Below are 27,011 nucleotides of genomic sequence, written 5' to 3' on the forward strand. Positions count from 1 at the left end.
GCATGCAGTAGAGCCAAACCAGCCCCTATAATAAGGGACTTTAAACTTAGTGCTAAATGCATTAACAAATTCTCCCTTTGAGCCCCTTAAGTCAGGGTCCATAAAGTTACTTACCCTAAAAACAATACTTCTTGTGGCCTTAACATCAGCACGGAGGGTTAGTGAGTTACAGGCTTTATCTGCAGATCCACCTTTTACCTTAATTATAGACGATAGGGTAGTTTTGAGACCAGACTCTGCTTTCCTACCTAAAATGGTATCCAAGTTTCACATGTCTCAGGAGATAGCCCTACCAGTCTTCTGTCCTGAACCAAAAAATAGCAAGGAGGAAAAATGTCATACCTTGGATGTCAGGAGATGCCTTATACATTATTTAGCATCCACAAGCTCATGGAGGAAGGATAGGGCTCTATTTGTCTCCTTTCAGGGCTCCCGGAAAGGGACAAAAGTCTCAAAAGGCATTCTATCAAGGTGGATCCGAGAAGCCATCACGATGGCCTATACGGGGTCAGGCAGAGATCCTCCTAACAATCTGAGGGCCCATTCTACAAGGGCCATGGCTACTTCCTGGGCAGAAAGAGCGGACGTGCCTATTGAGCAAAGGTGGCCACATGGTCCTCTCCGTCCACTTTCTATAATCACTATAGGCTTGACCTTTCTGCCGCTTCTTGATCTCACATTTTGGGAGAAGGGTTCTGCAGGCTGTGGTCCCTCCCTTACATACCTAGTTCTCTGCAATTCTCTCATTGTGCCGTCATGGGTGACAGAAAAACACATATATTACTTACTGGTAATGTGTTTTTTCGGAACCCATGACGGCATCTTTACATTCCCTCCATGTCGCTATAGTGATCACCTTCCGGTTGGTGGGTATTGAAGTATTCACATGGGTGAAATTTGTATTTAGTTAATATGATTTATGTACTCTAACTGGAGTGGCCTCTCATGCTCTGTAATCCACTGAGGCGGAGGAGGGTTCAGAAGGGAAGGAGCACTGTGTGACTTTTTTAAGGCAAAATTGGCTGGAATTGAGAGCGGACGCCATGTCGCGTTTGGAGAGCCCCTGATGCGCCTAAATAGTGGAAACCCCCCACAAGTGACCCCATTTTGGAAACTAGACCCCACAAGGATTTTATCACGGGGTATAGTGAACATTTTGAACCCAGAGGTACAACACAGAATTTGATGACAACTTATTCAATATGATGACATAATGTTATTAGTCTTGAGCTCAAGTGCTCGCTACTTGAGTTTGCATCAGGTACTTGGGTATGCACCATGTATCGCGGGTGCTTGAGTGACATGCTCGAGTCCCCGCCCAGCATGTTTCACGGTTGTTAGACACCCGAAAAAAAAACATGTGGGGATCGCTCATGCATGGCAGGCAATCCCCGCCAGGTTTTTTTTGGCCGCGAAGCACATGGGGCAGAGACTCGAGCATGTCACTCGAGCACTCGCGATACTCTGTGCATACCCAAGCACCCAATGCAAACTCAAGTAGCGAGCACTTCTGCTCAATCCTAGTTGCCATATCGTCATCATTTTTTATTTTCTTTACTTTTGAAAAAATCCAAACCCCAGCACAACCCCAACCCTAGTACAACCTTAAACCTAGCACAACCCTAACACAACCCTAACCCTAGAGTTTATTTTTTATGCCTTTCCTCGTGTGGTATAAGGGATTAGACAACTTTATTATTCGGGTTGGTGCGATTAAAGCGATACTAGATTCATATCGAGTTTTTAGACAGCTGTAACACACTAAAAAACTTTTTTTTTTTTGCAAAGACTTGTTTTTGCATCACCATATTTTGAGAGCTATAATTTCTCCATATTTTGGCTGACAGTCATGTGATGGCTTGTTTTTTGCAGGACAAGTTGACGTTTTTATTGGTACCATTTTCGGGCACGTGACATTTTTTGATCGCTTTCTATTCCGATTTTTGGGAGGCAGAATAAAAAAAACAACAATTCAGGAATGTGTTTTTTTTTTTTATTTTTTTTTTTTATTTTTTTTATGCTGTTCCGCTTGTGGTAAAATTGATAAGGTAGCTTTATTCTCTTTATTCTTCGAGTCAGTACAATTACAGCGGTACAACATTTATATATTTTTTTATGTTTTGGTGCTTTTACACAATAAAAACTCTTTTTTTATAGAAAAAATATTTTTTTTGCATCGCATTATTCTGAGAGCTATAACTTTTTTATTTTCGGCTGATGGAGCTGTACGGCGGCTTGTTTTTTGCGAGATAAGATGACGTTTTCAGCTGTACCATTTTTATTTACATTCGTCTTTTTGATCACGTTTTATTACATTTTTTGTTTGGCGGTATGATATTAGTTTTTTTATTTATTTATTTTTTTAACCGTTTTCACTAAAGGGATTAACTAGTGGGACAGTTTTATAGGTCAGGTCATTCCGGACGCGGCGATACAAAATATGTCTACTTTTATTGTTTTGGTTTTTTTTTTATAATATTTATTTATGGGTACAGTATATTTTTATTTTTTTTAAATAATTTGTACAATTTTTTTTTTTTTTTCTTTCACTTTCTGATACTTTTTTTTTACTTTGCCACTATGGGACTTTCTTTTTTTGCTGGCTGATCACTTGCATAGCATACAGCATACATGCAGTAGCATCTGTATGCAATACAACTTGTCAGCGCTGCACAGGCAGAAATTACTTTGCGCACTGCGCATGATCAAGGTACCTTCCTGCTGCCTGGTGACCCGGATGTCATCATGACGACATTGGGTCACTATGACAACTACTGGGACCCGGCACAGGCAACGCAGGACGCCGGAGAGGAGGTAAATAAGCCGTTCTTGCCTCCCCTTGCTCCCGGAATGCTGCGATCGACTTTGATCGCAGCATTTTGGGGGTTAATGTGACGGGAGCGGTGCTTGACCGCACCTGGCACATAGCACCTTGTGTCAGCTGTGAGAATCAGCTGACACCCGGCAGCGATCGCCCCGCACTGCTTGTGTGCGGGCGCGATCGCAGTGCGCGTAATAGTACGTACTTGGTCTGATAGGCCCAGATCAATAAGACGTAATATTACTGAGCACGTCAGAAAGGGGTTAATGGTCTGAAGATTAAAAACTACATGCATGACTGCTTTCTGGAAAATGCTGCTATTTAAGAGAGTTATAAACATAAAACGTAAAGGGAAAAAAAACTATACATGTAATGCAGATAATAAGCCTTAGACCCATACAAAATGTGTCATTTTAACTGAATGAAATAAAAATCTTGAAAGCAGTTCATGACTCACAAGTACAACATGTACTATGTGGAAACTTAAAAGAAATGAAGTGTGACATGATATAGGCTCTCATGTGGAATCTGGTTAAGAGTTAGCATTAAATATAGAGTTAGTGGGCAGTATAGCGGCTAACACTGTTGGTCTGCAGTGTTGGTGTCCTGGGTTCAAATCCCACTAAGTCCATGGTCCCACTATCAGTATTTGGTCAGTATTTTTCTCAGGAGTGGGTGATAAATGCAGAATTGGTGACTTGTTTCTATTATACCTTTTCTCTGATTGTTCCTCACCTGGTTTTGTCTCCCACTCCTGAGAAAAAATACTAACTGAATACTGACCAAATACTGATAGTGGGGCCATGGCCTAAGGACAATATCTGCACAGAGTTTGTATATTTTCCCCGTATTTGTGTGGGTTTCCTCTGGGCACTTTGTTTTTCTTCCACACCTCAAAAACATACTGATTGAGATTATTGTAATCCCAGTGGAATCAGTGACCATGTCTGCAAAGTGTTGTGAAATATGTTGCCGCTATACAAGTATAGTAAATGATGAATAAGATAATTACCTGTATATGCAGCAGAGCAATTATCAGTAATGTTCACGAATCACCATGCAAAAAGGATCATTATCTGCCAAAATAAATGCCCCAAAAATACAGGGTGGGCTATTTATATGGATACACTAAAGTAAAATGGGAATGGTTGGTGATATCAACTTCCTGTTTGTGGCACATTTAGTATATGGGAGGGGGAAAAACGTTTCCAGATGGGTGGTGACCATGGCGGCCATTTTGAAGTCGGCCATTTTGGATCCAACTTTATTTTTTTCAATGGGAAGAGGGTCATGTGACACATCAAACTTATTGAGAATTTCATAAGAAAAAATAATGGTGTGCTTGGTTTTAACGTAACTTTACTCTTTCATGAGTTATTTACAAATTTATGACCACTTATAAAATGTGTTCAAAGTGCTGCCCATTGTGTTGGATTGTCAATGCAACCCTCTTCTCCCACTCTTGACACACTGAAAGCAATACCGCAGAAGAAATGCTAGCACAGGCTTCCAGTATCCGTTGTTTCAGATGCGCACATGTCGCATCTTCACAGCATAGACAATTGCCTTCAGATGACCCCAAAGATAAAAGTCTAAGGGGGTCAGATCGGGAGACCTTGGTGGCCATTCAACTGGCCCACGACGACCAATCCACTTTCCAGGAAACTGTTCATGTAGGAATGCTCGGACCTGACACCCATAATGTGGTGGTGCACCATCTTGTTGGAAAAACTCAGGGAACGTGCCATCTTCAGAGCATAAAGAGGGCAACACATCGTCATGTACCAATTTCAGATATCCAGTGGCATTGAGGTTTCCATTGATGAGGAATCGCCCCACTATCTTTGTACCCCATATACCTCACCATACCATCAATTTTTGTGTTCCCACAGTCTTGGAGGGATGTATCCACTGTGGGTTAGTGTCAGACCAATATCGGTGGTTTTGTTTGTTAACTTCACCATTCACAAAAAAGTTTGCCTCATCACTGAGCATAATGTTCTGTGTAAACTGAGGGTCCTGTTCCAATTTTTGTTTTGCCCATTCTGTAAATTCAGTGCGCCGATCTGGGTCATCCTCGTTGAGATGCTGCAGCAGCTGGATTTTGTAAGGGTGCCATTTGTGAGTAGCTAATATCCGCCGAAGGGATGTTCGACTGATGCCACTCTCCAGTGACATGCGGCGAGTGCTACGCTGTGGGCTCTTGCTGAATGAAGCTAGGACAGCCACTGATGTTTCTTCATTAGTGACAGTTTTCTTACGTCCACATTTTGGCAAATCCAACACTGAACCTGTTTCACGACATTTGGCAAGCAGTTTTCTAACTGTAGCATGGGTGGTCTCGTAGGGTGTCTTGCATTGAAATCTGCTGCAATGAACCGGGTACTGCGTTCATCAGACATCAACACAATTTCTATCCGCTCCTCACATGTTAACCTCTGCAACATGTCAATGGCTGTAAACAAAGAGAAACTTGTAAATAACTCATGAAAGAATAAAGCTACGTTAAAACCAAGCACATCATTGTTTTTCTTATGAAATTCTCAATAAGTTTGATGTGTCACATGACCTCTTCCCATTGAAAAAAATAAAGTTGGATCCAAAATGGCTGACTTCAAAATGGCCGCCATGGTCACCAACCATCTGGAATAGTTTTCCCCCTCCCATATACTAATGTGCCACAAACAGGAAGTTGATATCACCAACCATTCCCATTTTATTTAGGTGTATCCATATAAATGGCCCACCTTGTATACTGTATGTCCATAAGATGTCCCATTGTATCATACACATCAGAAACCCAAGTTTTACACAAATGTGCAGTTGGCAAAAGTGATTTGGCATGGTGATAATATCCAGTTTGAATCTGATTTAAAATTCACCCTTATTTTAGTAGGGGGGCAATAATGGGCACCAAGGAAGGGGAGCAAGACAAGTGACATACAGTTTAACTGCAAACAGTCTTTTATGTCTATACAGGCACTCAAGAATAACCAGTTATCTCTGGATGAGATGCAAAAATAGAGTATAGGAGTAATTTATTAGGACTGGCCTTATGCACCAGTCTTACAGTGCTGGAGTAAGATAGCCCTAATTTGTTAAGAAGCGCATGTCTTAATACGTTTTCTGCATCTCTGGCCCTGTATGCACCAGACATTCTCATTTAAGCCAAATAAGTACAATTATGGTTGATTTTCTCACTGGGATATCTTGTACTCCTTACACTGTTGGTTATTTTGGTATTTGTACAGGGCTACTCTGAATTGTAGACCATTAGATTGAGTCCACATAAAGGACCTAATTCATCAAGATCAGCATGAACAACGAGGAGGAGATGTGCTCTTCATGAGTCAGGAGCGTCACACGAATGGCGTACACCTTTGTGTGCACCTTGTCGCAAATCCTACTCCAGTCCCTGCTGGAGAAAAATTTGTGGTGTAGCGAATGCTGCTGCTTGTCATGAATTTGATAAGTCAGTCGGTCTCCACGCCCCTTCCCGACATCCCAACGCCGAAAATGGCGTGAGATGCCAAAAGTTTCATAATTTTAGGGCAGCCTCAAGTTGCACCAGTGTTATGCGACTTTTCAAAGCTTTTTACCCCAGAAATTTGGCATAAAAGCTTTCATGAATTGAGGCCATAGTGTTTTAGCTACAGTTTTTCAGGCATTTTGTCTTGAAACCGCAGTCAAATATTTTACAGTAATTTTAAGAAGAAACACAAATTAAACTTTGATAAAAGCGCCAAAAAAGATAATATGAACTCAAATTGCAAAAATGCATTAAAATAATACAGCTGGGAATTGCCTGTGCCAAAAAATCTTAGTAACATGAAGCTTAAATTAAGACTGCTATAGACATTTAGCTTAATTTTCAATAGTATTTTGGTATAGTGTTTCCCAGACTTTCAGGCACCAATTTTGGCGTTTCGTAGTTTTATATTGTTGCTGAAGTGAATAAAGTGCCTTCACAGGTGCAGATCTCTGACTGTATAAAAATAGTGAAATAATTTATGGCAAAGTCTTTAATTTTTAATAATTCATTAATAAGAATTCTAATGCTATTCCACTCACATGTATGGAGTTTTAGAAATGTTCCTGAAATATAATTTTGGATGTCTCAGAGTCTTGGCAGCTCTTAAATAGTCTTTTTTACTCAAGTAATAAATTAAGTCCTAGTCCACTATATAACCCAAAGCTGTGTGCCTGCTCCAGTATCTTATGATGCCAATTAGATCGGGAAGAGTAGGAAACCTGACAAGGCAGCTTTTAAAAAAATAAACTTTATTGCCTAATTTACCAGACAAAACATATTCAAGGTTGAGTCTGGCCGGACTAAAACCATGGTGAACAGCATGGTGGCTCAGTGGTTAGCAGCCTTGCAGTGCTGGAGTCCAGAATTGAAATACCACAAAGGACCACATCTGCAAGACATTTGTTTTCCCAATGTTTGCGTGGGTTTCCTCCAGGTAACTCTGTTTCCACCCACACTCCAAAAACCTAATGATATGGAATTAATTTGTGAGCCCCAACGGGGACAGCCATAATGATTCACTTGCCATGTTATTGACTAATTCCCAAATTCCTCAACCAAAACACCCATAACATTAGAAAAAGGAAACCATATAAATGAAGAAAAATGCAGTCGTATATAAATATCCACCAAAAATCAGAATAAAAAGTCATTAATTTATTGCTAGTTTACTACACACTCTTAATTGTATGTAATAGGATAGTTAACACAGTACTTACCAAAATAATGAGTAACATTGTGGTTCATGTATACACACGTGGTCAAAATTGTTGGTACCCCTCGTTCAATGAAAGAAAAACCCACAATGGTCACAGAAATAACTTGAATCTGACAAAAGTAATAATGAATTAAAAATCTATGAACATGAACAAATGAAAGTCAGACATTGCTTTTCAACCCTGCTTCCACAGAACTTAAAAAAAAATTAAACTCATGAAATAGGCCTGGACAGAAATGATGGTACTCTTAACTTAATATTTTGTTGAACAACCTTTTGAGGCAATTACTGCAATCAAACGATTCCTGTAACTGTCAATGAGACTTCTGCACCTCTCGACAGGTATTGTGACCCACTCCTCATGAGCAAACTGCTCCAGTTGTCTCGTGTTTGAAGGTTGCCTTTTCCAGACGGCATATTTCAGCTCTTTCCAAAGATGCTCAATAGGATTTAGGTCAGGGCTCATAGAAGGCCACTTCAGAATACTCCAATGTTTTCCTCTTTGCCATTCTTGGGTCTTTTTAGCTGTGTTTTGGGTCATTATCCTGTTGCAAGACCCATGACCTGCGACTGAGACCAAGCATTCTGACACTGGGCAGCACATTTCTCTCTAGAATCCCTTGATAGTCTTGAGATTTCATTATACCCTGCACAAATTCAAGACCCACTGTGCCAGATGCAGCAAAGCAACCCCAGAACATAACAGAGCCTCCTCCATGTTTCACAGTAGGGACAGTGTTCTTTTCTTGATATGCTTCATTTTTCCATTTGTGAGCATAGAGCTGATGTGCCTTGCCAAAAAACTTCCATCTTTGTCTCATCTGTCCATAGAACATTCTCTGAGAAGCTTTGTGGCTTGTCAACATTTAGTTTGGCAAATTCCAGTCTGGCTTTTTTATGATTTTTTTTCAACAATGGTGTTCTCCTTGGTCGTCTCCCATGAAGTCCACTTTGGATCAAACAACGACGGATGGTGCGATCTGACACTGATGTTCCTTGAGCTTGAAGTTCACCTTTAATCTCTTTAAAAGTTATCCTGGGCTCTTTTGTTACCATTCGTATTATCCATCTCTTTGATTTGTCATCAATTTTCCTCCTGCGGCCACGTCCAAGGAGGTTGGCTACAGTCCCATGGATCTTAAATTTCTGAATAATATGTGCAACTGTAGTCACAGGAACATCAAGCTGCTTGGAGATGGTCTTATAACCTTTACCTTTAACATGCTTGTCTATAATTTTCTTTCTAATCTCCTGAGACAACTTTCCTTTGCTTCCTCTGGTCCATGTTGAGTGTGGTACACACCATGTCACCAAACTGCACAGTGAGTATCTGTAGCCCTATATACAGGCCCACTGACTGATTACAAGATTGTAGACACCTGTGATGCTAATTAGTGGACACAACTTGATTTAACGTCCCTTTTGTCACATTATTTTCAGCGGTACCATCATTTCTGTCCAGGCCTATTTCAAGAGTTAAATTTTTTTTTAAATTCTGTGGAACCAGGGTTGAAAAGCAATGCCTGACTTTCATTTGTTCATTTTCATAGATTTTTAATTTATTATTACTTTTGTCAGATTCAAGTTATTTCTGTGACCATTGTGAGTTTCTCTTTCATTAAACTAGGGGTACCAACAATTTTGACCACGTGTGTAATACTTTTAACCCTTTAATGACCTCCATAACGCATTTTCACAGTGGTCATTAAGGGTACTTATTCCGCCGCGCTGTGAAAGTGCGACGCTGAGGAATAAGTAAATAGCGGCGATTCCTGCGGGTGTCAGCTGTGTGTGACAGCTGACACCCTGCAGTATCGGCCCCGCCTGTCTCAATGCCGATCGGGGTCGATTAACTCCTTAAATACCTCTGTCAATCGTGACAGCGGTATTTAAATTGTTACAAGTGGGTCTTGCGACCCCCTTAAGGTACTGTCACACTTAGCGACGCTACAGCGATCCCAACAACGATACGACCTGGCAGGGGGATCCTTGCTGCATCGCTATATGGTCGCTGCTGAGATGTCAAACAGTCAGATCTTCCCAACGACGCTGCAACGATACGACGACCCGTAGTGACCTGTATAACGATGTCGTTGGTCGTTGGGACCCTGTCACATAGCAGGTACTCTGACGATTCAGACCTCGATGAGGGACGTACTGTGTGACGTTGTAGTCACACAGGCGTGCATTTGCGTTGCCTTTTCCGTGCCCATTCAGCTCCGATTGGTGGTCGCTATTGCGTTCTGATTGGGTGGCGGCCTTGCCTTAAAATGAGGCGACATAGTAGCGCTTCCATCCTTTGTTCCTGACTGCGTGCTGGTTTACAGATCGTAGTAGAGTTCTCCGGGCTGCGGCTCCACATCGATTTATCTATTCTTCAACTGTTCTTCTGACACCTATCTCTGTGCACGGTAGGTATCGTTTGGGGTCTCAAATGCGTTTCCATTTTTACTTGATTTATAGGACAACTACCAATTATCTGCTATTATTGCTCTGGTGGGAGGGAGGGCTTGGCTTCTATCTGTGTACATATGCTTTTGCATGGGCAGCCATTTTAGGAGGTCTCGTGTGCACACGGTAGTGTGGTTCAAACGGTATTTTTTACTTTTTTTAAAATGTTCCATGTATGCTCACTGTATGCTATTCTTTATTTCAGATGTCTTACAATAGCAAGGAATTTGTCCGTGAACTTATTGAGATATATCTGTCCTTGCCTTGCCTTTGGCAGATTAAATTGGCCGACTACAGCAATCAAAATAAAAAATGGGAGGCATATCAGAAACTGGTTGCTCTCTTTAAGCAGCATAATCCCTGTGAGAAGGTGGATGAGAGTGTTGTTCGAAAAAAGATCCAGGGTCTACGCACCGTGTATAAAAAAGAGCTCAATAAGGTGGAGAAGTCAAAGAAGTCTGGTGCCGGCACAGATGAGGTTTATGTGCCCTCGTTATGGTACTATGACTTGCTTGGCTTCACCCGTGACCAGAAGCTACCGCGCACAATGGTATCTTCGATGCAGCCGACCCTGGAACAAGACCCTGAGATCCCGACTGACACCCCTGTTGGAGATGTAAGTACCTTCTTTGCTTGCTTCCCTGTAAATAGCATTTAAGCTTTGTATGTACATACCATAGTTGAATAGAAAATATTAACTAAGGTTTTACCTGCTTAATTCTGCAGTTTACAAAAGTTATCCCTTCCAGTTCAGATAAGTACACTCCTTTACTATTTTCGCCCCACTCAGTTCTCATGCCGTTGAATGACATTTCATATCCTGTACTGCTAGTTCCTCCCCTCACATTTGTTTCCAGTGCACGTTTACCCATGCTGGTCATGATATATCCAATGCCAACACATTTCTGTGGTGTGGTACTGGATGTTGGAAAATAATTTTTGGGTTTAGCTTTAACATTAATTTTCTGTTCCCGCAGCAACATCAGCAACATCTGGCGACCACAAGAAGTGACGACATCCTGGGTAGTGAACCTAGCCTGGCTGAGGCTACTGAGGGGTCGAGTGAAGACCCTGCACCCTCAACTGTACCTCGGCGACTAATCAATTCACGTAAAAGAAAGGCCACCTTGTCGCCATCAACAGATCTCATCTCTTTGGCAAAGCAAATTTTAAGTCAGCAGACCAACACCGGCATGGACAGCTTTGCAAACTTCGCTGCTGATAGACTTGGGAAGCTGGATGACACACAGAGGATCCACGCCGAAAGGGTCATTTTTGAGACTTTAAGTAAAGCGGCAGCCGGTCAACTGGGTGAAACGTCGACCGTACATAGTAGGATCGACCGTGATCCTTGTTCAAGGCAGTCATGGACCCAAATGCCTGAGCCACTGCGTAGCACACCAGTGCGTTGAATTGTACCTCAGCAAAACCTGCCGCATGGCCCCCCCCACAGTATCCCAGGTTTTCTCATTCTTTCCTTGCACAACTATCTTCTCCTCCCAGGCAAGGATTTTCGAATGCAGAAAACCAATATTAAGATCTGTAGTGGCGTTTTACTTTACTTTTAGGGTTTAAGTTTAATTGTTAAATTGTTAAGTTATTGTTAATTTAATAGTTAATTTAATTGTTTAATTATTGAAATATTTGTTTGTAATAAAAATGTTTTTTGGATTAAAACTTGCAGCCTGCTTTACTGAATTCAGCATATAGTTATTAGCAGGTCTACTAGGCGGGGTAATGGGCTGGGTGCATCTATACAGATGCATAGATATAATGGGTGTGAGTGATGAAACATGTTATTTTTTTTTAACAAAGCGTACACAACAGTGGATATAAACTTTAACGTTTTTTTTATAACAACAAAGTAAATATAATAACAACAAAAAACAAAAATATAATAACAAAAAACAAAAAAATTAGTGGCTGCCGTGCCGCTGTTGGGCCGCCACAAAACTTGCCAGCATCACTCCGTGCTGTTTGACTGCTTCAGTCAGTGTCCTGTGTGACGCCAGGAGGTCCTGTAATGTAGGGATTTCTACGGAGGGAATGGTAAAACTTAAGAAGAATAATTCTGTACGTGCATCTAATTAACAGGTACGTGTTTGTTATTTAACACTGTTTTCGGTTTGCTCCGGTGATGATGAGCTGACGGACCACCCGGATCCTCTGGCATCACCGGCTAGGGAAAGACACAACACTTCATAGAACACGACAGCCCTATACTTTCCAAGTTGTATGGACCTTATTTTATGTGCAAGAATTACCGGAAGACAAAGCTACACCCATATCACGGAGTGATGCTGGCGAGCCTGTAGGTGACGACTGCTGTGGCTCCGGGTCAGCAGGTGACTCCTGCTGGGGCTCCGGGTCAGCAGGTGACTCCTGCTGGGGCTCCGGGTCTGCAGGTGCTGGAGAAAAAATACCTTATTACATACCTGAGGTACTGCACTGTAATTACTGTTGTAACCAATGTGCCGCCATATATTGTGCTAACCTATGTTAACACCACTCACCACGATGGGCCAGGGTCTGTGACCGGATGCTGGCGATGCGGTCGATGGATCTGTACCGCAGATCCACTAGCTTCTTCCGGATCTGGGTTGTTGAGCGCTGCACCTCAAATCTTTGGGCTAGGCCCCGACTTATCCTCCGCAGCACAGCCTGCTTATGGAGGATTGGATGTCCTGGGTGCTCATGGCACTCATAATCCCTGGCGTCCAGCTCTGCTATCAGGTAGCGCACCTCTGCATCCCCCCATGGAGTTGCACGTCTCCTGGCCGCCATGTTGCCGCCTCTCCTGGCAAGCTAGGCCGCATCAACGTCATAAAACCCGCCCACGACGCATCAACGCTGTAAACCCCGCCCATGACGCATCAACGTCGCCCACAGGGACGCGTGACTTATTAGAGGACGCTACTGCGTGCGCGAAGGAAGCACCCTGAATTCAGAGTATCTCCGTCAGACCGGAGACGCTGCTGCGTTCGAAAACCATCGACCCCCCTCTGTGAGACTCGTGGATCCCGATGTTTACCACGGTACCCTAGGATCATGTGATGATCCCAGGGTACGGTGGCCTGTGAGAGCCAGCAATAAGCTGGCTCTCGCAGGCAGAGTCAGTGAGTCAGACATGACTCACTGACAAGTCTCGTACACTGCAGTACAGAGGTACTGCAGTGTATGAGATCAGAAATAAAAGTGACAATCACACATGTCCCACAGTGGGACTTAGTGAAAAAGTAAAAAAAAGTTAAATAAAATATGTGTAAAATTTAAAAAAGCACCCCAAAAGTGCACACAAACCACTAAAATCCGTTTCGCCGCTCAAAGCGCAGCGTGTGTGATAAAACAAAAATAAACGGAAAAACATACACATAATTGGTATCGCCGCGTCCAGAACGACCCGTTCTATAAAATTGTCACGTTAGTTAGTCCGTTTTGTGAATGCCGTAAAAATAAAAAATACAAAACACGCCGAAAATTACTCTTTTTCATCATATTGACTCACAAAAAAGATTCATTAATCACAAAAAAGTCCTATGTCGAATTAAAGAAAAATGGCACTTCAACCACAATATCTCAACCAAACACCCAGAAAAATAAGCTGAGCCTAGACGCGATCCATGTAATATAAAACCAATTTTATTGATACACAACTAAAATAAATTAAAAACGCAGAATACTGTAAACAAGGGACACTGAACACTGACAGAACAACATGTATGGAGAACATTTAGCCATATGTAATATAATAAATAATTATAAGTGCAGCTCATCCATCAGGCAACCAATTTACCACTGACAAATACTTAGGTATAAATAGCAGAACTCCATCAATATGCTAGATCCATAAAGCGGGTGTTAGAATCCACTATACACCCCCTCTAGCCTGACATGGCCACATCTAGTCCGTACAATGTAACAGGAACGCAAATATCTGAGCCAGAATAAATCAGTTACCTGTGCAAAAGTGCTTGCTGTGTCCAGGGTCCCATCACCTCGACGCGTGTTTTGCCATCAGCTTCTTCCAGAGACGTGTCAGGGTGAGGGGTGTGTTGTTATTTAAACACCTCCCCATCCAATCAGTGTGGGATTTGTAGCATCGGCGTCTCTGCCCCCTGCCAGGCAGAGACGCCGTCCTTCTCACCTCTCCGCTCCCCGCGCTCCTCTTCCTGCTGCTGTCGGCGTGGGCAGCTTCCCGGGCACTGTGCTTAGGGCGCGCGTGCGCGCTCCCTCTCTCTTAAAGGGGCCGCGCGCGCCGTCCTAAGGAGTCCCCGGCCAATTGCCGGAGGACCTCCCATATATAAGGCACCTCCTCCAAAATGGAGGTGCCCGAGCAAAAGTTGTTGCACAGTATATTACCTCAGCTTCAGCCCTCAGGTCCCGTTGCCAGCCTGACTACTGTTCCAGTCCGCCAGCCTGACTACTCTCCAGCCCGACAGTCTGACTTCCGCTCTACCCGCCAGTCTGTCTATAGGCAAGCCCGTCTGCTTACCAGGAAGTACCTGCCAGTTACCTGCCTGCTACCTGCTGTGCCTGCTAGCCTGCTCACCTGGGAGCACTCGCCTGTTACCTGCCTGTTACCCGCTAGCCTACCTGGAGGCTCCTGCTGTCACTTGCCGTGACCACCCGTCTGCTAACCCTGAGTCTTCAGCCTGCTCTGCTGTCACTTGCCGTGACCACCCATCTGCTAACCCTGAGACTTCAGGGTGTGCAAAGCAGTCATCAAAGCAAAAGGTGGCTACTTTGAAGAACCTAGAATATAAGACATATTTTCAGTTGTTTCACACTTTTTTGTTAAGTATGTAATTCCACATGTGTTAATTCATAGCTTTGATGCCTTCAGTGTAGCTTTGATGCCTTCAGTGTGAATGTACAGTTTTCAAAGTCATGAAAATACAGAAAAAACTTTAAATGAGAAGGTGTGTCCAAACTTTTGGTCTGTACTGTACTTGTGGTGTCAATATGTTTACTGCACCCTTAGATTCATTGAAAAGTGTAGTTTGTAAAATATGGTCGCTTATGGTGGGGTTCTGCTGTTCTGGCACCTAAGGGGCTCTGCCAATGTGATATGGCACACACAAACAATAGCAGCAAAATCTGCACCATAATACATGTAGATAGGGTATTGGCATACTCAAGAGAAATTGCACAACAAACTGGGAGGTCTAGTTTTTCCTATTAGCCCTTATAAAAATGTAAAAATTTGGGGTTAAATCAACATTTTAGTGGTAAAAAATGTAATTATTCTTTTTTCACCGCCCAATGGTATAACATTTTGTGAGGTAAATGTGGTGTCAATATGGTCACTGCACCCCTAGATGAATTAATTGAGGGGTGTAGTTTGTAAAATGGGGTCATTTATGGGGGGTCTGCTTTTTCGGTATGTCAGGGGCTCAACCAATGTGACCTGGCACCCTCAAACCATTCCAACAAAATCTGCACTCCAAAATGGCGCTTCTTCCCTTCTGAGCTTTGCACTATGCCTTAAAGAGTTTTTGACCAAATATGGGCTATTGGCATACTCAGGAGTAATTGAGTAAGAAATTGTCCCATTCATTTTCTTCTGTTACCCCTTTTAAAAATTAAAAACTTAGGGCCAAAGCAAACTTTTAGTGTGAAAATGGTAATTTTAGGTGAAAGTCAAAATGTAGAAAAAAATGACTCTTATAAGACAGTTAAAAGGATTGATGACTGTTGATGGAGGGCCATGTGACCAGAACTGTCCATCAGCCTCTGCCAATTGAAGTAATTTTTTAATTGGAGGAGGCTGGATGACAGGTCTGGTCACATGGCCCTCCATCAACTACCATTTGGAGAAGAACAGAGCTGTGCAATCTGTGAGGAAGATCATGTAATACATATATATTAATAAGTGCCTCAAAATCACATCCTCAACACATTTGTTAAAGTAAGGATAAAGTATACAATCCTTTTCATCAATTAACATACACTCGGCTAGATCCACCGGCCATAGAAACTGATATGTTACATACAAGGCTCTATATTATATGCATACTGGTGGAGGTAGATTGGCTAAGCTGTGGTCAGGGTGAGCAGCATGGACCAAAAGTGTTGATGTAGTGTATCTTGACTTTTCGTATGACATGTGAAACAGTGAGGTTCAGTAGAACTTGAAATGCAGGACTGGAAGTACTAGATGCAGCAGAGCCAAATGTGCAGACAGCACAGGAATAGCAGAGTAGTTTAGATAATCTGGTTCCTTTGTAGTAAGACTACGGCAACGAACAGAAACAAAGGAGTTGTATAGGAAAATTAGCATCTTTTTACAGGAACAACAAAGTTTTGTAGGCAATTTGGTACCTTGTTGTAGGAATGTGATAACAGACAAGATCAGCAGAATTGAGAGTGCGGACCGCACCAGGAATAGCTGTCAAAAATGAATAGGGCTGTATATCTTCCATTATGAGCAAACACTTATTTGTAGTTTGTAGTTTTTCCTATAGCAAAGACATTTCTTTTTGATCCACTACGTCTATAGTTCAGGTGGGGGCGCTGCATCCTTTTGTTTACAACCCAGGAGGGTGAACGAGTAATAATTCTTTAAAGAGGTGTATGAGAGCTGTACAAGAAACACACAAGGAGGTTATGTATCTAAATTACCTAGTTCTTTAGTGGACCTCATCTGCTGAAAATGATTTTTCAGTGGAGAATTTCATTAAACTCCACCATACTTTTTTCCTCACTTACATTATTTTCTTCACTGTATGGAAGCAGGCAGGTAGAGTCATCTGAAAGATTAGAAAGCATTTCCATTTTTTCAGATTAGACAGTAGATGGCACTAATAGACTAGGCAGATGTTGTAGTGAGGAGCAGTAAACTTGTACGCTGCACTTACTAGCACAGCAGATTTATTACAGAAAATGTGTCTAAAAATCCATTCCATTTATCTAACTGGACTTGTGGCAAGTATATGGCATTTAGCAAGAACTACTCAGATGAATGGGACAGTCTGCATAAATTCAGCAAAAAAAAAAGTTTGCAAAAAGATCTGCCACATTCAAATATATGTTTACACTTGAAAGTCTGAACTGTGAGATCTAGGCCTTCTGTCATTAGTTTTCCAGGATTTTATACTTTTGTGTACTAAGGTCTTATTCACATTACCATTTTGCTGCACATTAAAATCCAATCCAGTTAAAAAAAAACTAAATCAAGTGGTTGATAAGAAATCTTGTTTCTCTGCGCTTTCATTATTAAAATATTCACACACTGTTGACCAGAGGTTTCTTGACCCGACCAAAGGAAATGATTCTGACAATCCAACTATACAGAACTAGTATACATTCGGGCATTGTTTCCTTTGCTGTTATTATTCCACACATATGACATATCATCAATAAAGTCCAATAGGTTACTTATATATTAACCTTTAGGATGGGCTCAGATGGTGCACGGCTGCAACTCCTCAAATCCCTGCTAGCCAATGGTTCTGCAGTTGTGTTGGACATCGAATTTGAGTAGAGTTTTGGTCATGTTCTCAGATGTATTGTCTGATCTCACCCTGAGGGTAAGTTAATACAAGTCTATAAAAAATCGTTCAGAATTTCATCCAGAAAACTCTGAATATTTTTTTCTCAATTGTCATCTGTATACAGTGCTTGTGCAATCTGTGTTTCTACAGCAGCAGCTATTAAGCATTTACAAGACTGTGATGAACCTGTAGCCGCCATCTTGGTAATGATAAATCATATCCAGGGATGGCCACACTTCAGCAGCCCCCACCCTTGGGACCTTCTGTTAAAACGTCAACTAGATAGTTTCCCCCCATCCAGGCTCCTGTAAGATAAGAAGCCTACTTAACACTTGAATGCTAGGAGCTTCAAAGACTTCGAGAGGAAACACAGCCAGCAGGGGGGGGTGCTTCGTCTATCTGTACCTGACCATTTGTCCCATAGGACTAGTTTCTTTGTCTGTCACAAGCATGGAGGCATAAGATATAGAAACATGAATAGTACACGCATGTTGCGTGGGATGGGCCAATAAAAAAATATCACGGCGTCCCGGAGCCATTGCGCACACAAGCCTCCGCGGTAGACGTTTGTACGTGCTCTGGAAGCCAAGATATAGCGCGGAGCCATTCCTGAGGACCGTATGGTATCATAATTGATATCAAAAGGTCGGTTACGGCGGCCCGAATCCATGGGAACCCCTGGGGGTATCATGAGACCATCCCAGAAGAAGTTATTGGGTTCCATAGAATTTGGGCTTCTGATCGAAGTTAGACCTGAGGGTGGAGACTGAGCCAGCTGACCTCACCAGCAGTGGGCGGGACGGGGCAGGTAAGATAGCAGGACAGACAAGAGACAAGTCAGTCTTGACCCAAGAGTGGTGTGCTGAACATCTGAGCACCAGCTGAGGCCACCAAGGGGAGGAGCAGTTTGACCATGCGGTGGTAGGCCTCAGCCTGTAACAAAGAACCGTGCCTGCGACCGCAGAATCCTCTCCCTGCGTCACAAGAAAATCAAGAAACCGGTAACTGATATGCTGTGGTGATTCTGTGTGTTGTATTCCATTGTTGTATAGTTTAGCCTGACCTTATACCTGTGTATATTTAGTTGTATATCGTGTATCTAGTGTATTATTATAATCAATTACCTCAAGTAATTGTGGGCCTGCCTTTTATTCTGCATAACGAACGCACGTCCGTGTGAGCTCGGCTCAAGCCAAAACGCTACCCAGGGTTGGTTCCTGACCCGATATAGGCCCATTCACGGACTGGGCGTATATCTAAAATAGGGACTGGTGGCAGCATACCAACTGGGGATTGGGGAAGGCTGGTAGTGACGGTCGGAGGTTCAGATATATATATTCCTGGCGCGGCCAAGGAAGATATGTATACCGCCCTCACTACAGAGGGCCCCGATACCCAGTAGGTTACAGGACAGTCTCCCTGGCGACCGCTTATCCTAGGTGCAGTTCCTTGACTGACCTGAGGCTAAGAGGGCGCTAGCGAGTTGTGCTGTGTAGTGACGTTACGGTTTAGTGACGTTGAAGGGATAACACACTACCGTGTTCCCTGCGCTGGTTGCAGCTACCTGGCACTACTTTCTCTAGGTGCAGTACCTTGACTGACCTGAGAGGTAAGGGGGCGCCAGAGAGCTGCACCCACCGGCCGGCTTTCATCACATTGGTGGCAGCGGTGGGATTGCAGAATAATAGTGTTGTGGGACCCCTACTCCCAGGCACTAAAGACTGCCAGTGGTAACTTCCACTGCTGGAGTCTTAAGGTCAGCCCAACGTTAGACGGTCAGGCTAAAAGTATAACAAGGTGTGTGCAAACTCAGGGTTGCAGCGGTGTCGGTTACCAAGATGGCAGACGGCACCAGGAGCAAGACCCTGCAAGAGGCTAATGCTACGGTCCGTGTGGCAGGAGGGGAGGACATTGTTACTCATGGCGAGGAGGAGTCCAGCCCGGGCACCTCAGGGAGCCAGTCCCCAGTATACGGTCCCGCAGTGGGCTGCCCACCACCTACCCAGCCCAGCCTGTCCAGATCACAAGCCCTTTTACAAGCGGCTATGGCAAGTCTCCAGTCTCATGGCGATGCCGTCTACAAAACCCTCCTGGCAGCATCAGAGAAGGCAGCGGAGGAGGAGCGTGCAGAGCGGGCTGCGGAGCGGGCTGCGGAGCGGGCTGCGGAGCGTGAAGCTGCAGAGCGCCGGGAGGCTGCGGAGCGTGAAGCTGCAGAGCGCCGGGAGGCTGCGGAGCGTGAAGCTGCAGAGCGCCGGGAGGCTGCGGAGCGTGCAGAGCGAGCTGCGGAGCGCCAGCACCAACTGGACCTGGCCCAGCGGGGGCTTCCGCTAGAGCAACCAACCCATCAGGAGACCAAGTCGTCCAAAGTCCGAGCTGAGGACTTCCCTCTACTGGAGAAGGATGGGGACCTGGACTCCTTTCTGGTGGCATTTGAACGGACCTGTCTTCAGCACCATCTGGCCCGGGATCAGTGGGCCAGATACCTGACCCCCCGTTTGAGGGGTAAGTCCCTGGATGCCTTGGGGGACTTACCTGCCGGGGAGGTACAGAACTACGACTGCATCAAGCGGGCCCTGATCCGGCAGTACAACCTCACTCCCGAGTCGTACCGCCAGAAGTTCCGGAGCCTGCTGCGTGGCCCCAAGGACACCTGGACCGATCATATGCGGGCGCTGTTGAGAGCCGCAGAGCACTGGACCTCGGGTCTAGCGCTTACTACCCGCCAGGAGGTCCAGGAACTGTTCGTCACGGAGCAGTTCTTGTGGAACTGCCCAGAGGACCTCCGACAGTTCCTCCGTGACCGAAAACCAACAGGGGCTTCTGCTACAGCCGCCCTGGCAGACGAGTATGCCAATAACAGGGCGCCTGAGCTGAAGAAGTCTGCCAGCAGCACCTGGAGAGGGGGTAAGCCCAGTCATGCCCCTGTTTCCCCGGCCCCTAGAACACAAGGGGTGTATCCCCCTGTTGCCCTCTCCAGGCAAGGACCAGACGTAAGACGTTGTCATCTATGCAACAAACCAGGACACTTTAGGGCTGAGTGTCCCCAGCGCCAAAAGACCCCATCCCAGTCCCAGAGAGCGCCCAATGTTTTGTGTGTGGGAGGGGGTGGTGGTAGGTCCCTGGACAACATCCAACCCGTCACCATAGGCCGTTCTGCGGTCATGGGACTGCGGGACACGGGCGCTGAACGAACACTGGTACGGCCTGAGGTGGTGTCCCCCCAGGACTTGGTACCAGGAAAGACTCTTTCCGTCTCCGGGGTTGGAGGCGTGGAGCCGGCACTTCCCGTTGCCATGGTGTATTTGGACTGGGGTGCCGGAAGGGGGATGCGGGAGGTGGGAGTAACGCCAAATATTCCCGCAAATGTTTTATTAGGGACCGACTTGGGGCGTCTAGTATCGCAGTATGTACCTTCTGAACCCCCAAGTTCGGCCCCCCAAGAGTGTATTGATTTGTCTGCTGCTAATGCCAACCATGTGGTATGTAGTGTGTGTCCTGCTGAGGAGGAGGGAGTGAAACCTGAGGGTAACACCTGCACAGACACAACACAAACAGGGTTAGTGAAAGCAGGTGGGGAGTGTGGGGATGCCCGCAGAGGTGCTCAGCCGGCGTGCCGTGACCTCTTGTCCTCCGGTGAGGGAGGGGGCGGGCAGGATTCTGTAGAGGGAAGCTCAGGGATGGAGAGGGGGGCAGCTACCGGCAGTGTAGGGCTCCCAGGGGTATCCAGGCTGCTGAGTATAGGCCCACTGCAGGGGGAGGAACAGGCCATGGGAGGTGGGGGTGTCCCAAGAGAGGAGCCGCCAGGTAAGACCCCAGGGCAGGAGTTCCCCACATCCGAGATGTCCAAAGGCCTAGGAAGCCTGCCTGATCGGGCGGCTTGGTCAGAAACAGAGGGGAAGCAGGCACTACCCACGGTCACAGCGGTCATAGCCGCTGTCACCAGGAGTGGGAGCGCCGGAGCCCAAGGAGCCTTGCAGAGGTCCGACGGCTTCCCCACTTCTGACCAAGTGTCTGCCGGGTCAGACAGCGGCCAGGTGACATGCCCGGAGGGGCTGACGGAGGATGTGGCAGTTTCGTCGATTCTGGCCACATCAAGTCAGGAATTTCAGGCTGCGTTGGAAGCAGACGACAGCCTGAAAGCTCTCAAGGAACAGGCGGCACAGCCTCCCATGGAGTCAGACTGCGAGCGTGTGGTCTGGGACCAGGGACGGCTGTACCGGGTAACGGTCCAGCAGGGTTCACCGGAGGCGTGGCCCAGGGACCGACAGTTAGTGGTACCCTATCCGTTCAGGGCGGAATTGTTGCGGATCGCACACGAGATTCCGATGGCCGGACACCTAGGGATCGCTAAAACCAAGGCCAGGATAGCTCAGCATTTCTACTGGCCTGGGATGGGAGCCGCGGTGGGTGCCTACTGCCGTTCGTGTGACACCTGTCAGAGGGTGGGGAAGGCGGGGCCGCGCCCCAAAGCCCCACTGGTAACTCTGCCAATCATCGAAGAGCCTTTCTCGAGGGTCGCTGTGGATCTTATTGGACCTCTGTCCACTCCCAGCCACTCCGGGAAATGCTTCATACTCACGGTAGTGGACTATGCCACCCGGTACCCGGAAGCGGTAGCTTTGTCGTCCATTCGGGCCGACAAGGTGGCTACCGCCTTACTGGAGATCTTCTCCAGAGTGGGTTTCCCCCAAGAAATGCTCACCGACCGAGGGACCCAGTTCATGTCGCGGCTGATGGAGTCCCTCTGTAAGCAAATGCAGGTGCAACATCTGGTGGCCAGCCCGTATCACCCACAGACTAATGGCCTGTGTGAGCGGTTCAATGGCACCTTAAAGCAGATGCTTAAGATGTTGGTCGACTCCCACGGGAGAGACTGGGAGCGTTACCTCCCACACCTCCTATTTGCTTACCGGGAGGTTCCGCAGGCCTCAACGGGGTTCTCCCCCTTTGAGCTCCTGTACGGGCGACGGGTACGGGGCCCCCTGGCTCTGGTGAAGGAAGCATGGGAAGGGGATTTGGCCACCCCCGAGGTGTCGGTCATCGAGTATGTCGTGCGCCACCGGGACAGGATGATGGCCTTGGCAAAGCTGGTGCAGGACAATATGGCCCAGGCCCAGGCCGACCAGAAGCGGTGGTACGACCAGAATGCTTGTGAGAGGACCTACCAGGTGGGTCAAAAGGTGTGGGTACTGATCCCCGTACCACAGAACAAGCTTCAGGCAGCCTGGGAAGGTCCCTACTTCGTGCACCAGAAACTCAATGCCGTCACCTATCTGGTCACCCTGGATCACGCCCGTGGAAGGAGGAAGGCCTTCCACGTGAACATGATGAAGGCTCATCATGAGCGGGAAGCGACTGCCCACCCAGTGTGCAACCTTCCCGAGGAAGGAGAGGTAGAAACCCTCCTGGATCTGCTCACCCAAGCCAAGGCGGGTGGGTCCATCGAGGATGTGGGGGTTGGCCACCAGCTCACGGAGGACCAACGGTCCCAGCTGGGGACCACCCTGCACCCCTTCCGGGGGCTGTTCAGCAGCCTGCCCGGAAGGACTGAGATGGCTGTCCACGACGTGGACACTGGCGATCACCCGCCGATCCGGCGTTCAGCATATCGGGTCTCTTTCGAGGTGCAGGGAAACATGCGCCAAGAGATAGACGAGATGCTGAAGCTGGGGGTGATCCAGGCATCCAGCAGCGCGTGGGCCTCGCCTGTAGTCCTCGTACCAAAGAAGGACCGAACTACACGGTTCTGCGTGGACTACCGGGGGCTCAACGCTGTAACGGCCACCGATGCGTTCCCCATACCACGCATCGATGACCTGCTCGATCGGATGGCCGGGGCTAAGTACCTGACCATCATGGATCTGAGCCGGGGGTACTGGCAGATTCCTCTGACCCCCGCGGCAAGGGAACGCTCTGCCTTTATCACCCCTTTTGGACTGTACGAGTCCACAGTGATGCCATTCGGCATGAAGAATGCCCCTGCCACTTTTCAGCGGATGGTCAATACGCTGCTTGAGGGACTTGAAGGGTACGCGGCTGCGTACTTGGACGATATTGCAGTCTTCAGTCCCACTTGGGAGGATCACCTAGAGCACCTGCGGCAGGTGCTCGGTCGGATCCACCGGGCAGGCTTGACCATCAAGCCGGAAAAGTGCCAGCTGGGCATGATTGAGGTCCTCTACCTGGGTCACCGGGTAGGCGGGGGGGTTCTGAAGCCAGAACCGGGGAAAGTGGATGCCATCGCATCCTGGCCCACTCCTAGGACCAAAAAGCAGGTGATGTCCTTCTTGGGGACCGCCGGGTACTATAGGAGGTTCGTCCCACACTATAGCACCCTGGCCAAGCCCCTGACGGACCTCACCAAGAAGAAGCTGCCCGTCGCAGTCGACTGGACAGTCGCCTGCGAGACAGCTTTCGGGGCACTCAAGGCCGCCCTAAGTAGCTCCCCTGTACTGCAAGCTGCCGACTTCGACCGGCCGTTTGTGGTACAGACCGACGCCAGTGACTTTGGCCTCGGTGCTGTGCTAAGTCAGGTCAACACGACAGGCCAGGAACATCCTGTCTTGTACCTGAGCAGGAAGCTACTGCCCCGGGAGGTGGCTTACTCCACGGTGGAAAAAGAATGCCTGGCAATTGTATGGGCCCTGCAGCGTCTGCAGCCCTACTTGTACGGGAGCCATTTCACCGTGGAGACGGACCACAACCCCCTCAGCTGGTTACACACGGTCTCTGGGTCGAATGGCAGGTTGCTACGCTGGAGCCTCGCTCTCCAGCAGTACCACTTCTCCATTCGCCACAGAAGAGGCCGTGACCACGGTAACGCTGACGGGTTATCCCGGCAAGGGGAGGGTGCAGAAGGACGCACGGGGGAACACAGGAATGTGCTACCCCCTCGCGCCCTCGTATAGGGGGAGGTGTGATGAACCTGTAGCCGCCATCTTGGTAATGATAAATCATATCCAGGGATGGCCACACTTCAGCAGCCCCCACCCTTGGGACCTTCTGTTAAAACGTCAACTAGATAGTTTCCCCCCATCCAGGCTCCTGTAAGATAAGAAGCCTACTTAACACTTGAATGCTAGGAGCTTCAAAGACTTCGAGAGGAAACACAGCCAGCAGGGGGGGGTGCTTCGTCTATCTGTACCTGACCATTTGTCCCATAGGACTAGTTTCTTTGTCTGTCACAAGCATGGAGGCATAAGATATAGAAACATGAATAGTACACGCATGTTGCGTGGGATGGGCCAATAAAAAAATATCACGGCGTCCCGGAGCCATTGCGCACACAAGCCTCCGCGGTAGACGTTTGTACGTGCTCTGGAAGCCAAGATATAGCGCGGAGCCATTCCTGAGGACCGTATGGTATCATAATTGATATCAAAAGGTCGGTTACGGCGGCCCGAATCCATGGGAACCCCTGGGGGTATCATGAGACCATCCCAGAAGAAGTTATTGGGTTCCATAGAATTTGGGCTTCTGATCGAAGTTAGACCTGAGGGTGGAGACTGAGCCAGCTGACCTCACCAGCAGTGGGCGGGACGGGGCAGGTAAGATAGCAGGACAGACAAGAGACAAGTCAGTCTTGACCCAAGAGTGGTGTGCTGAACATCTGAGCACCAGCTGAGGCCACCAAGGGGAGGAGCAGTTTGACCATGCGGTGGTAGGCCTCAGCCTGTAACAAAGAACCGTGCCTGCGACCGCAGAATCCTCTCCCTGCGTCACAAGAAAATCAAGAAACCGGTAACTGATATGCTGTGGTGATTCTGTGTGTTGTATTCCATTGTTGTATAGTTTAGCCTGACCTTATACCTGTGTATATTTAGTTGTATATCGTGTATCTAGTGTATTATTATAATCAATTACCTCAAGTAATTGTGGGCCTGCCTTTTATTCTGCATAACGAACGCACGTCCGTGTGAGCTCGGCTCAAGCCAAAACGCTACCCAGGGTTGGTTCCTGACCCGATATAGGCCCATTCACGGACTGGGCGTATATCTAAAATAGGGACTGGTGGCAGCATACCAACTGGGGATTGGGGAAGGCTGGTAGTGACGGTCGGAGGTTCAGATATATATATTCCTGGCGCGGCCAAGGAAGATATGTATACCGCCCTCACTACAGAGGGCCCCGATACCCAGTAGGTTACAGGACAGTCTCCCTGGCGACCGCTTATCCTAGGTGCAGTTCCTTGACTGACCTGAGGCTAAGAGGGCGCTAGCGAGTTGTGCTGTGTAGTGACGTTACGGTTTAGTGACGTTGAAGGGATAACACACTACCGTGTTCCCTGCGCTGGTTGCAGCTACCTGGCACTACTTTCTCTAGGTGCAGTACCTTGACTGACCTGAGAGGTAAGGGGGCGCCAGAGAGCTGCACCCACCGGCCGGCTTTCATCACAAAGACCATTTACAGTTTCCTATGCTACAGAATTGCAATGTATCTGCAAACATCGGATGCTATACTGTGGCTCCATATTGCATCTGATTTTTTTCACACACCCATTGACTTGAATGGGTTGCGTCTCATCCGATTTATAGAAGACTAGTGCATGCTGCGATTTTTTTCACGTGCCGAGTCGGTCAGTGAAATAAATTGCTCATCTGCGCGGCCCCATTGAATAACATTGGTCCGAGTACTGTCGGTTTTTTTCACAGACAGAACTCGGGCTGAAAATACGGTCATGTGAACAAGCCCTTATTATTTCAGTTCCTGGGCCCGTTGATCAATCTTTCTGTATTCTGAAGGACCAGATCAATCCTGTAAACTGTTTATCATCAGACCTATGCTGGCCGGTAATGGGCTGAAAGAAAGCAATAAAAAGGCTTTCCACATAAAACATAAAAGTCATGTATTGCTAAAACACATAATGACTTCTTTGTCTTGTTGCAGCTGCCATTTCTACAAAGGTGCTGACAAAGCATCCATTTCATCGTTTTCTGCAAATCTAATTCATCGTTGACAAACAATATGGCTGCGATTTCTTTTATCAAATATGACAAAACAAGATTCCAATATCTTTATAAGTAAAAGTACCAAGAGTATAATACCTCAGCTGCAGCTAGTCTGATTTTATAATATATGGCCGATTTTGTATAAACCTTAAGCTGTGTTCACCTTTGAGTTGGAATCTTTGTTTTAAATTTTATCAGATTTGAGCTAAAGAATAGCTCCGCATGGAGCACTATTTTTCCATCCAATATGACTGACCCTGTACTCTGACAGACCCCATTATTAGGCTGTGTGCCAACTATGCATTTTTCAAGCTTTTCACCAGCGGCAATTCCGCTGCAGAAACGCTTAAAAAATGCTTGGTAGAAGGTCTGCCATGTTCCCCAATGATAATCCACTCTCCTCCAGACCCTGGTACCATAGTACCTGTAAAAAAAAAGAATACAATAAAAAATATACATTATACTTACCTTCTGATGGCCCCCCCATTCCGTCCTTGCTTGCCGGCAGCTCGCGATGGTCTAAAAGGTCCTGCCATGACGTCATTTAGTC

At 46.5% G+C, this 27,011-nt stretch overlaps 1 protein-coding gene and 1 long non-coding RNA gene across 2 annotated transcripts in view; one reads left to right on the forward strand and one right to left on the reverse strand.

Annotated features, from left to right (window-relative positions):
• The window catches only part of ASB13 (ankyrin repeat and SOCS box containing 13), a 52,755-nt gene extending 41,173 nt beyond the window's left edge, over positions 1-11,582 (forward strand). Inside the window, exons 6-7 of the transcript XR_012251249.1 lie at positions 10,226-10,636; positions 10,747-11,582. The gene's annotated coding sequence lies outside the window, so the exon portion shown is untranslated. The remainder of the gene's footprint in view (positions 1-10,225; positions 10,637-10,746) is intronic.
• LOC141166114 (uncharacterized) overlaps positions 1-27,011 on the reverse strand; it is a 75,297-nt gene that overhangs the window by 32,374 nt on the left and 15,912 nt on the right. The gene's annotated exons all lie outside the window — the stretch shown is intronic.

This window comes from Phyllobates terribilis, unplaced genomic scaffold (assembly GCF_046119375.1).
Source record: "Phyllobates terribilis strain yellow unplaced genomic scaffold, ASM4611937v1 Scaffold_11__3_contigs__length_659146591, whole genome shotgun sequence".
NCBI lineage: Eukaryota > Metazoa > Chordata > Amphibia > Anura > Dendrobatidae > Phyllobates > Phyllobates terribilis.